Raw genomic sequence first — 13,858 nt, 5'->3', positions numbered from 1 at the left:
CCTCCAAAGACATATTCCAAGAATAAGAACATTCTGGAAAAGTGACATACAACAGCCATATTGTTTGGTTATCCTAATTATTCTAAATGCTTTTTTACAAATTGCTACGTAATGCAGTGCCAAAGACACACTTACTTATAAAGTGCCAAGCACTTATTCACCTCTTAACATGTGATATAAACTGATATAAGTGAGCCAAAAGAGATTATTTTTAGTACTCAACTGTGTCAAAGGTATATACAGAATTAAGTCATTTTACCTTCCAAAACTGGTCCACTAACCAAGGAAAACATCACTTGCAGACTAGCATGCAAAAGAATTTATTTTTATACAGGTATGTAAACTGTTCACCAAAAGACACTGCCATAGAAGTTTCTAAGGGGGCGGAAGCTGATAAAACAAGAGCGATATGATATGGCAGTGCCCCATCCAGCTATGAAGTTACACTGGTGTCAACTATTATTGTCAAAGAAGATACACAACAGCCGCCTGTACTGAACTCAGATCACTTGAACAATTATATTCTAAAAGCAGTGCTGCTTTTTCCAGTCCCCTTATGCAACTGCAGTACTGTGACAGTAGACAGTTACAGGCACTTGAAATAAAAGCTGGGATTGACAATGTGATTTTCACCAAAGGAATTAACTTTAATTAATATGCCCTTTAAAATGGGAATTCAAAAGCAGGGTTTTTTTGTGATTGTGCAAGTGTGCGCAAGTTATATGCCTTTTTTTCAGGTGACATTTCACTGCCTACCTGTTACTACTAAAATGGACAGCTATTCACCCACGACACAGGCTAATCAGCAGTTACAGGCAGCATTTTCCTTATCTAGCTTTGCATAACAACCAATGGCATTTTTAACAGTACAGAATGGGAATTCAAGAAATTTTTACAAACAATTCTAAAATGTATAGTCAAGTAGGAGGTAAACAGAATTAGTCAATTAATGTTAAACAAATTAATTTTCTTTTCCCCTTGCTGCTTCTGTAAAATGCTCTCTGAAATTCTCAGCTTTCAAACTCATTAGTTAAAAACATTTCTACTTTTCAAATTTCACTGTAGTAAGTTGAAAAATCTAAACATTACAATGAAATGCTCATTACTACATCCCTCTGTTAGCGAATTAAAAAAAAACTCTGGCATGAGAAGCATATCTATTTGGAGGCGAAAAAAAATCAGAACATGCGTAAGATAAAAATAAAGATGTTTAAAACATTTTTCATCATCCAATTCCTGTATCAATCTTTGAACATACATATTTCAGATATTTAAAAAGAATAAAATACTGAAATATGAATTTATAAATAGCAAGATTTAGAATAAAATTGAGATTTGCCACTTATCTTGCACTTATCAATGGATTACCTTAAATTACTTATACATAGCTGAAATTATATTTATTCTCCCTACCAAAGTATCCATCATTCCACAGAAGCATATACATAGTACCTATTGTATTTCATAGTTTTCTAAGAAATAAAATTATGCCTTCAGACAACATACATAAAAACTTACTTAAAATGAGAATTACTAAAATAAATGAACTATTTTCTTTTTACATCCATATGCATAAAAGACCTGTAGTTTCTGTCATAATGAAATGAATGTTTTAATTTTCTAGAATTAAAAAAATCAGCATTTCTTTTTAGAATATACACTGGAATCACAAAGTCTTTATCAATCATTAAATGCCATAACCCCAAAATACAAACACTGCTAATGTCTTAAGTAAGGATTGTATGCAGCGTTCAACACTGATATTCTACATTATTCCCCTAAATTTCCAATGTACACTTTTCATTTGCGCTTCAACATTTAACAATTTATTTGCTACATAGGATGAAGAATTTTATTAAAGTTTCTAAAAAGTGGCAATAATAGTGTATTTTAGCATGGTTTGGAGCAGACTTTTAAAGAGTTTGTCATTCAGGTGTAGGTAGACTGAGCATAAGGAATTAGTGGAAGCTATATAATCTGCAAATAAGACATTTCACTATTAAGATGACTCAGTATTACAGTGAACTTACTGAAGTAAGATCATTCTAGCTGAGGTCTGAAATTGCTTTTCTGGCCTGAAGATGCTAATAGAAATGAGTTTTATGGAGCTGTTATCCTATAATGAAATTGCAGACCATGCCTCAACAGTATCTTGTTTTCCTGAGTCTTCTCACAAAAATACTGGTATTCTAAAACTTATTTAACCTTGATCTTCGCTTACACATAATTTCATCTATTTACTTCAATATACCTTTTTTAGTATGATGTTAACCATTCTATGATTCTACGAGAAGCCTGCACACCCAGTGAGATGCAGAGGCTTATGATGAGCAGTGGTGAGTTCTCAGTTAAATTATACACAGCCAGTTCTCCAAGATAACAAAACAAAACAAAACAAAAAAGCCAAACCACACAAATTCCTTGAGATTCAGTTTGCCAACAAGGAATTTAGCAAATTTAAAGTATTTAAATTTGATAAATGTTTTGAATGCTCATCTAGCAGCTCTGACATTTCCCTGATTAGAAATGTTATTTATTCTAGTCAGTTTAGCTTCAGTAGGTTTTGTTGTTGTTTTTTGATAAAACAGATTTAAGAATGCATGGAATAACTAGCGGAAAAGGATCTCCATAAGCAATGGTCCGACACCTCACTAGAGAAGTGCTAATCTAGATCATGTTTCTCAGATGATCTAATGTGCTTAATTTAAGAAAAAAGTCCACTTCAAAGTTCTGATCAGCTTGAAGTACTGTTACAGATTAACACCTCTCTCCACCACATATTACATCTCTTCAGACCAAAAGTGTAATATGTTATAGTCATATCAAAGTTCTCTAATTTTTTCAAGGTTTTGCTTCAGTGAATATTTTGCTTCAGGGAGAATAATTTCAGATTGATCAAAATACTTTTATGATTTCCTGATCTCATGGAAAAATAATCCATTTGCATAACACTAGGTCTCACACAAGGAACTGCCCTCACTATTGCTCTTCTAAAAGTACACACATTCTAAGTGTTAATTACTAATATCTGGTTTCCACAGGTAGCATCATCAATAATTACATAAAGTTAACCATGAGATCCATTTTGTACTACTATAATTGATATCTATTCACAAATACAGATGAATAGCAGTGTTACACTTTTTTTCCTGAATGAAGAGCAAGTGAAAATTCTCCCCTTCTGACCAGAAATCTCTTATCTGGTTAGGATTCATCCATCAGTCCTTTAGCAAAAGGACTCAGACCAGGAAACTCCAACCCCAATTCTAAGAACGTTTATACACAGGAACACATTGATATTACTAAAATGTATTTCAGGTGGTCTGAAATCCTGCAGAATCTACCAAGTGTCCTGTATTAATCTATTCACACGAACGCATGACCTTGCAAAAAGAAAAAAGACAGCTCTGGAGATTTATTTTCTTTTTTTTTTTTTGAAAGTAGGTAAATGCATAACTGTGTGTACTGTAAACATAAATTTTGATTTGCTGGGCCAGAGCTGAAGCTGCAATCTGAATTGCACTCTCTAGTAATGTCTGCATAGGCTGAGAAAAAAAGGTATTTCTAAACAAGACTCACTCACTCAATATCTTCTTTTAAAACAGAACAAGTTACCAAAATAGAACTTGGCTCTTTGCAAAAATGTGTCTAAAACCAAACAATTTCTTTAATTGAAAACTGGGATTTCTAGCCTTCAGCCACATAGCATTAAGCAGCATACTATCTAATTTTTAAGAAGTTTCTCTAATTTTAAAAAGAAGTTTTTAATGAGCCACAGTTCAGTGGTTTATTACCAGACAGTATTTAGTCTTGGTCTTCAGACTGTCTTCCTCCTCAGGTTTCCTAATAAAACATGGTGAACTGAAAATGAGATTTCTGTGATGGAGTAATAAACCAAAACATAAACGAGATCAATTTTAATTAATCAATGACTTGACTTGCTGCAAAGTGAGTCAATTATCAAGGTGAATCAATGCATTGCTGGCATGACCTTGCTTCTGCTCAGTTCACTAGTTTTTCAACTCAGAATTCGAGAATACAGAAATTCCAACAGCTAATGAAACTCTTTCTTCATTTATGTTGCATATATATCCCAGAATTCATAATTAGTCATTTATACAATACATTTAATTCTGTTTAGAGGTTGCATTCAACAGTAGACATGCTTCCGCACATTTCATATTAAGAAGTACAAAACCATTAATACACTAATATTGATACAACATACATACAAAATATTCAAAGTTAGCTGGAAAATGACACATTAGATTTAGTTTGTTACCTATCGATTCAGCATCTACCAAACCTCTATATTCTCCATCATATTCAGTACTGAAAATGAACTGATAAAATAAAATTGACATGACACTGAAACCTAATCAGTTTTAGAAAATCAGTCACTTCGTTATTAAACCTGTAGATTGCAATAAGGAGAAGCTGTTTCCTCAAAAAGGCATACATATTTTGCTTATATTTTACAGCTGCACATAAACATGCATGTGGGTGCTTGCATATGAATAACTTTAATGTAAACCAATATAGAATCGTTTTGAAAGTATGCACTTATGCAACACAATGTAAAAGTTTTATTTGATAAAATATCCCTTCCATGAAGAAATGTATCTTTTTAAAAAACAGAACATATCAGTTAAACAAAGAAACTCAGAACTCCTGTTTTCTATGGCAAAACAAGCAGGCATATCAAGTTGATCCTCGTTACAGGCCTGATTACCGTGAGACTGTGACACTTTCTGAATATAGAAGAGCATTGCAAAGGAAGTAAAAATCCACAGCCACCTCCACTCTTTGATAGACAACATCCCACTCATGTATCTTGCTGTATCACGAAGCGCAGGATACAAGAAAAAAATCTTTATTAGCTTTTGAACACTAGCTACAAACTGATTCTTCCACAGGACAGTATTCCTTTCATGGTTTTCAGACAAAATATGAGAACAAGTAAAAATTCACCAGAAATTGCTACAGTGGCTGCATTCTTTAACAAAACAAGGAATTCTAGGCAGAATTTTCAATGCTGTAACCAGCGACTGTTTTGGTAAATTTGTGGGTGCCTACCACTTCCTTTCACAAGGGGAATGGTCTCATTGCAAAGCTGTCCCATGCACCTGCAATTTTTGCAGAATTTTGCTCAAAATGCGCAGCTTCAGTGCATGGCTAATGTCACAAAGTATTTTCAGTCGCTTCTAAAAACAAGTACAGGAACCATACAGTCTTTGGCCCATTTTTAAAACAATACTACAGTCTTTTAACTGAGAAATAGAAATGAAAGCTGGAGCTTGAACAGGTGCTGCCCTGGGATATGGCACTGGATTTTCCAAAGGGGAAAAAAAAAAAATCTCTCCTAAATCTGACCCCATTAGAAAAATTTGAAGTGGGGTAGGAGAGTATGATGCAAATCATAGTAGATGAACACACAAATCCTTGCCAAAGTTTTACATGCGCTAGTTTGGCGACTTAGCTCTGCAAAGATCTTGACTTCAAAGCACGGAAGAGACTTTCTGATACTGCCTATGATTTTTTCCCAAATATCCAGGATTCAAGGTGGACAAGCACCACTATTTTCAGATTAGAAAATTTTCAGATCCAGACATAGTTTTTGAAAATGGAGTGGATATGCCTTCCATCCATCCTCTGCCTGTCAATCTTTCTTTTGAATCCAGGTAAAATTTTTAACTTGCAACCTCCTTCGCTCCACAGTGATAAAGCTCACCTACAGGAAAATCAAAATCTTGTGTTTGTTTTGAACCTGTTTTCCATATGCTCCATTTAACATTACTAAGCTCCTGCATCATGACAGTCAGTAAAGATTATTGTGTATCCTCATCATGAACTCTACTAATTTGTTCCTCATCTGATCACGATCCTGATCCTCATCTGACCTTTCCCTGAATATTTTTGGTTCTAATGGTTTCTTCTTGAAATGAGGTAACCAGAATTTCACGTGCTATTCAAAGTAAGAAAGAATTTACATATTTATGCAATAGCAAAAAGATGTTCTGTTGTGTTCTTTATTCTGTTCTTAGAAATTTCTAATATTTGATTGCCATTTTTGGCCACGAATTAGTACCAAGTGGGTGTTTTCACTGAACTATTATAACACCAGGATCTTATTTTTCAGTTTTAAGCCAATCGTTTTAAACATGAAGCTGGATTTCTATATTCTTTGCTCATGTCTATAATGTCACGTTGAGCTTGAATTTCATCTGCCATGTTACTGCAGTTACTTAAATTCAGAAGGCCCTTCTACAATGGTTCACAGCTTGCTCACATACTTGCTACCCTAAAAAATCTCCTACCATCAGTGCTCTACCTACTTATCCCATTTCCAAGGTTGTCTCTCAGTGTGTCTCTCTTCCCCTCCCCAATCTCCCTTCCTCCATCTCAACCTCCCCATGATCATGGTCAAACACAGTGATCGGTTGTGGAGTATCCATCTTTGGAGACCTCAAAACCCAACTGGACAATGCCATAAGCAACCTGCTCCAGAGATCACTTCCAATCTCAGTGACTCTGTGGTTTAGTGAGTTTTGTTAAGAGACCATTAGGTCATTTAAAGCTCTGTTTTTTCAAGATCTCATAGTTTACACATAATCCTTCATGTTTACTGTATGCTAGAACATGATTTGTAATATACATTAGAGTATCCACAACTTAATTCTCCAACAGACCCTCATGCTGGGTTGAACCTGACTCAGAAAGGTTGCCCTCTGTTTTCTATCTGTGTATCTTTTCATCTTGTCTCATTAGAAGGAATGCACAACCTGAAGAAAGACATTAGCATAGGAAATGTACTTTAGTATTCTGTCTTCTCCCTGTCTTTTCTGAATGTTTTATTTATATGATTTTATTCCCACAATACTTGAGCACACAAGAAACAAGGCACTCCAAATTTAACTGCTTTATTTTGTCATTAGTCCTCTTTATCCACCAACAAATTACAAATCAAATTACAATAAATATTCTCACAAAGATTACCGGTACATCCCACAATTAGCTTCTCTAATACTGTCAGTCAGAATGCTAACAAAACACAAATCACACTAATTTCATACTGTTAAGTTCAAGAGAACAAACATCCTGGCTTTATTTACTCTATTACAAAATGCGCATATAGAACTAAAGTTTTTACTTTAAAACTTTGTGCATGTTAAAGTTTGAATGTCTTGATAACAAATCTTTTTTAATTTCTTCTTTGTTACTCATAAGGCAGTTCTCCCAGCAAAACCTAGCCCTGACCTGAAGGTGACTTCTTGAAGAGAAGAAACGAGACAAAGGCTAGGAAAACAAACCAAGACAATTGTTCATTCCAACAAGGACATTAAATGCAACACTACAGTTAAAATACAGTAAATATACATTTAAAAACAATGTATGTTCATAGAGGTGTTCCATGTCAAACATTTGCTGGTAACTTAATTCTGATGCTGACAGGTGTAAATATTTTGCTCTTGCCCTTTTGCAATTCTGATTACAGATTTTAAGTTCTACAGGGCAAAATATATATGTACTTTTTGCATAGCACCTTCCACCTATGCTATAAGACTATAAAACAGCAAATAACTGTGAGTAAAAAAAAAAAAAATTTGATTTCAAACAGGTTTAGTATAGCCTTATAAAGTTGGGAAAACAAAAATTGAGTCTAAGCGTATTTTCATGGATAGTACTAAAAACTATGTAGAACTCTTAAATCAGTAAAATCATAAATGTTAAAATTAAAGTGAGGAATCACTTTTTTTTCTTTTAGATAGTGTACTGAAAGTTCACTTAAATAGAGAAAAACCATTAAAAAAAAAAGCATGGATTATACCCATTAAAATTATATAAAACATTTAAGTATCATTTAAAAAAAAACCAAAAACCCAAAGTATCTCAGCCAGATTTTAATAAAAAAGGAAGATCACATAGCTTATCAGATATAGTCAATATCCATCTTCATCATGTGAAATACACCATCTTTCATAAAACTTCTACACAATGTAGTCAAAGTACTTTTCACTTGATATAACAGAATTTTTTTCTTTTTCATAGAGTGATAAATCACTTGGCTGTAGTTGAATTTCACACCTTCTGGTATAAGGCTAACAATATATGCAAAACTGTGACACACATCCCTCAGTTTCCTACAGTAAGGAAGAAAAATGAAGAAAGGTGACTCAAGTTAGCAAGCTGACGAAGCATACCAAGACTTCCTAAATACTAGTATAAGAATGAGTTACTTATGTGTTTGTTAAATAGGTGATGCATTTTTTTAAACAAACAAAAAGTCCATAATTTACTTCATTTCCAGCTTCTTAATGGATATAGTCATTAATTCCACTCATTCTAAACCAGAAGCTTCGTAGAAAGCTACTTTAAAAGAACACTACTTTCACATTTGAAAAGAACAAACTTTTCAAATCTATAATCTCATACATTACTATTAGGATTACTTCAATAATTATTACTGGCTTTTAATTTATAAAAAGATGTTTAAAAAACTGATAACAAGTAATGAAAGTAAAGCTAAACCTGCTGAGAATCCACTTCCCACCACCACCACTGATTTAAGATCTGCTCTGGATATTGGTTTCCTTCATTTCTTTGTGGGTTTTATGATGATTTACAACATGACAGTTGGGTTTAGGCACACTTTTGTTTTAGAAATTAACACATACTGCTTGCCAGAAGATTTATTTATAGACTTTTAAAGCAAAGGAAAGCATAAGAGGATAGATTCATGTGACCTCTTCCTAATTCAATTGCATGACTGTGATGCCTGTATTTTGGGACCAAAATATGTGTAGTGTGCACTTCTGTGTGGACATCCTAAAATAAACTTTATAGTACTGCAGCAGAGCTGTATAAACGCAAAACCACAAACAAACGAAGGAACCCGATATCCAGAGCAGATCTTTAACATCTTTTTATAAATTAAAAGCCTTTATTTATTTGGTGGTAACATACTGAGGCCTTTCTTCCCTCAGTAAGCACACAAATTTCTCCCAGTAAACACAGCCAGTTCACTGCAAATGGATCCTTATGATGACAGGAAAGTTATTTGATGGAAATTCACACACCATCATCTGACAGTTCTCGGAAGATTTTAAAAATAGAGTTGGGGTTTCCGTTGTCAGTTTACTCCTTCAGCAGTGGTTGAATCAAAGTGTAATCTCAACTCTGGAACATATTTCCATATCTTATATCAGGTCATCAGCAAGACAGAATAAGCAAATCATTAGACAGTATTAAAATGTAGTCAGTCCTTTTTACACACATTAATACTTCTGAATGAAAAATTACTTCAGAAAGATAAGTATTTCAGTATTGACCATTTTGCTTCTTTTTTTCAATATAGGTTCCAGGTTGTAGACCTGCCACTGAAGCATTAACATAGTTTGCTGTTTTCTGTATCATCGCTTTCCCCGCCTGTCCCCTCACCCAGTTCCTTTATGGAAATGAGATAGTGACAACAAAGGAACAAACACCAAATATCAAGACCAAAACTAACATCCAAAATATTTATTATCTGTTATAAAAACTGAGTACTAAATACTCTTTAAAATCACTCCTTTGATTTCAAACTGGAAGGAAGGAGAAAAACTTAACTTTCACTCCAGCATGGACTGGAAAATAAGAAATACCCTTGGGCCAAAATTTGGCTGGGGTTAGATACTTCCAAGTTCTTAATTGAGCTTTCTGATTAATGGTTTCTGACAAATAAGTGTCAGTAAAATCAGGTATTTTCCAGTCAGGATTGAATGTATACCCATATATTTTATGCAATCCCATTAATGTACCAAGCTCATGAATCCCAGGCGATTTATCTCCTAGCTGGGGACAATCTAGTTGAAGATGAGCCATCACACGAGACTGGGGATCCCGCACGTGAACGCAGCCTCTCTCTAGATTTGGATCTTGCTTTTCCATATTCAACGGTAGTTTTAACCCTACCCTTATTAACAGATCTGAGCTGAACTAGCCATGCACACCGGCTTGATGCAAACCAGTGGCAAAATAAATATGCGATCTCCTGTCAGGCAAAGTCTTGTCTTGCTTTAAGAAATGAAGTGACTTTAAGTACACGTTAATTCTCAGAACAGCAGATTGATTAAAAGAACCAAAACATATCCCATGCTGATCAAGGAAGTGGAATCAGCCAAGAAAGGCACATTCTGCATAAGTATCTTTCATTACCTATTGAATGAACCTGTTACAGTGGGTCCAAAGGAGTGTCATGAAAATCATCAGAGCATTGGAACACTTCTATCAAGAAAGGATGAGAGAGTTGGAGGTGTTCAGCCTGGAGAAGAGAAGACTCTGGAGACCTTATTAGGGCCTTTGAACACTCAAAGAGGGCTTATAAGAAAGATAGAGAGAGACTTTTTACCAGGGCCCATAGTGACAGAAGAAAGGGCAACAGTTTTAAACTGAAAGAGGGACGATTTAGATTGGGCACAAGGAAGAATTTTTTTAGCGTGAAGGTGGTAACTGGAACATGTTGTCCAGAGAAGTTGTGGATGCCCCATCATTGGAACTGTTCGAAGTCAGGTTGGACAGGGCTCTGAGCAACCTGATCTAATAAAAAATGTCCCTGCCTGCAGCAGGGGTTGGACTACGTGATCTTTAAAGGTCCCCTTCCGGCCCAAACCATTCTATGATTCTATGAATTGTGGTGTCAGTACTGGCAAGCACCTCTGACATTCATGACCTCTGGCATAACATTATATGAGCAAATGAAGAAATGATGAGATTTATTAGGAAAGGGAAGCATTATAGATCATTTTAACGGAGCATCCTTTTGGGGAGAGAAATGAATGCAAGAAACATTACTGCATAAGTACATTCTTGCGTATATTTTTGGTTTTCCCATTTCTTTTACACCTGATGCAAGGGATATACTGGCAGACCAGGCAGTTAGCAACAGAAAGATATAGGATAGCCATAACAACAAATTCATTTTCATTTTAGCAATTAATTGGTAACTGGAGTTCACGAATATAAGAGAATATTTTTGGCACAATAAACTCAACCTGCATGGTTTAACTTGTAAGTTTTTACTGTTTAACAGATGATCAGAAATATTAATGGAATAGCCAGTGTCTTGTCTCAATTACAAATGAACCAATTTAAAAATCTTGGCATATGACAGCAAGAAGGAATCCAAATAGAAGGTGTCAGCCTTTTGGAATCTTACTGCATGACCACTACCAGATCAGTAAAGATACCAATAGCAACAGACATTAGGTCATATCTGTTTCAAATGAGAATGAGTGTGCAAAGTATTTAGCATATTCTTTAAATCACATATACTGTACAGAAGATTACATCTCTGAACTAGCAAGTATAAATATTTCAGATGTTTATTTAACATCAATGTTATTTTAACATCGCAGTTTGTAAAAGAATGTAAGATTTCCCTTTTGGACTAATGTTTTTTGCTAGGAATCTTAAATGTGACTTTGAGAAAAAAAAAGTACTGTGGATCTTTAAGTACTCAATACCATTCAGGGTTTTACACATTGTCTACATCAACTGTTGGCAAGAGGGATGCTTAGAGTACAGCTTTGAAAATTAGGGACCTACCATGGGAAAAACTATTACCAATCTTAAATTTTAGGACTTCAAAATAAATTCGAAAAGGTTCTACAAAAAGATGAAACAAAGCAGACATTTGGTCAGTCAGAGTAGGGGAAATCTTTTTAAATATGTTTTAAAAATAGTACTCTGAGAGGAGATTTCACAGTGTCGCAGTTACCTGAATTTAAGTCCTGTACTTGTCAGGTATAGGCAGAACCACAACAGAAAAATGGGCAGTATCATTTAAACACTTACAGAGTGTTTGCAAGACCCAGGTCTTTGCACCAGGTCTCTGAACCACAGCAGGCCTGCGAATAGCCAATAGTTAAATAAGGCTTGCATGGGTTGGTTAAGAATGGAATAGGTATGAATCGGGTTCAAATGTTTATGTTTACACCGGAAGCATCATAAATTATAAAGAGGAACAATTCTAAAGGAACAACAATACCTACGGTTATTCTATACAAGTGAATACACAGATATATTAAGGTATATATGGGTATATCCACACAAGGTACAGATATATTAAGGGATGTGGAAAACATTAATGAGCTTTTACACACAGTGCTCCTCTACTGGAGAATTGAAAGAATCTTTTGAAAGTGAGTTATAATACATACAAATTATTTTAAAATATACTTAATATGAGGATATAATGCCTTTGAAATCCAGCTACATCTTCCATTTCTTAGTTCATACTCCACTATGCTGTTATTGCACTACGTATATGCACATACCTGTTAGTTTACTATGTTTTCTATCAGTAAAACTCCTCAAACAAGATCTTGCTAAGATGAATTACACTCCTATTTTGATAAAAATTTCGGAAAATCATAAATTACTGTCATGTATATTTAAACTTAACTATCTGTTACAATCTTGAATTATGACTTGCTGGAGATTTATTTCAGAAGTAAGGTCTCTGATATTTTTAGCAATTCTTTAAAACAAAAAGCTTGCTATACTAAGAAATCATCCACATCTGTTACAGTTTAAAAGACAAAAAGGCATCAGATGGAGGGAAAATTCCCACAGAAATCTTTCAAATAGGATTTGAAAAACATAGCAGATATTTTAACAGCCTTCATACAAAATATATGAAAAAGGTCAGAACAAACGAGTAAACATGAGACAGAAATAAAACATGAAAATTGAAGAACATTCAACTGCTGTCCATCCCATATCAAGTGTTTACACATATTACTCAAGACGGACTATAGACAGTGGAATATACTCCAGGTTTCAACAAGAACTGGCAGGGACAGATACTGAAAGAGCACAAATGAATCATATCCACCACATATATCCTCAAAAATGAAAAATTCAACAAACAATTGCACGGCAGTTTTCCCTGCATAGTGATTTTACAGGTGTCTTACTGTTATTACTATTCCAGTAGGAGATACCTACAAATCTGCAAGCAGCAGCAGTATTTTAAAAAGTGACAAATCAATCAGTACCCTCAAGCAAACTGAGTGGGAATATGAAAGCTACCTGCATGTTCAGCCACAGATGTTTTATGTCAACCATGCTCCCATTTCATTGGGTTTACAATTGACAACAACTACAATTAATGTGAATAATTTCCCAGAAAATTAAGATAATTACTTCTCAGTCTCTACCAAATTGATGTCACACAAAGCATTTAAGACGGTCCTACACGACATCCTTGTCTCTAACTGGAGAGGCAATGGCTATGACAGATGGACCACTCGGTAGATAAGGAATTGGTTGAATGGTCGCACCCAGAGAGTTGCGGTCAACAGTTTGATGTCATGTGGAGACCAGTGACAAGTGGCATTCCTCAGGGGTCAGTATTAGGACATCTTTGTCAGCGACATGGAAAGTGGGATCGAGTGCACCCTCAGCAAGTTTGCCAATGTCACCAAGCTTTGTGGTGCTGTCAGCACGCTACAGGGAAGAGATGCCATGCAGAAGGACCTTGATGGGCTAGAGAGGTGGGTTTGTGAGAACCTCATGAGGTTCAAAGAAGCCAACTGCAAGGTCCTACACCTTGACCAGGGCAATTCTAAGCACAAAGGATGTGAGTCTACAATGCAGCATACAGTTTTAAGTGATAAAACAGAAGAAAGCTTTACTTTTGATATCCCATTTCAAAGGCAGACACTCTTCTGTTTCAGAAAGTTACAAAACTTCTTCCTCAGGTTTGCAAGTTACTATGTGCCTGAACTTTTAAAATTCACAATCATACTGCCTACTTCCATGAAAGCTTAGTTATCACTGAAGAACTAAATTAGAGTTTCCTATCAGGAATACTGCG

The 13,858-nt window shown here is 35.0% G+C and overlaps 1 protein-coding gene across 12 annotated transcripts in view; it reads right to left on the bottom strand.

Moving 5' to 3' along the window:
* RYR3 (ryanodine receptor 3) overlaps nucleotides 1-13,858 on the bottom strand; it is a 215,933-nt gene that overhangs the window by 175,200 nt on the left and 26,875 nt on the right. The gene's annotated exons all lie outside the window — the stretch shown is intronic.

The sequence above is a fragment of the Strigops habroptila genome, chromosome 4 (genome assembly GCF_004027225.2).
Source record: "Strigops habroptila isolate Jane chromosome 4, bStrHab1.2.pri, whole genome shotgun sequence".
Lineage (NCBI taxonomy): Eukaryota > Metazoa > Chordata > Aves > Psittaciformes > Psittacidae > Strigops > Strigops habroptila.
The sequence above is the reverse complement of the archived record's forward strand: the minus strand, read 5'-3'. Positions and strand labels throughout refer to the sequence as shown.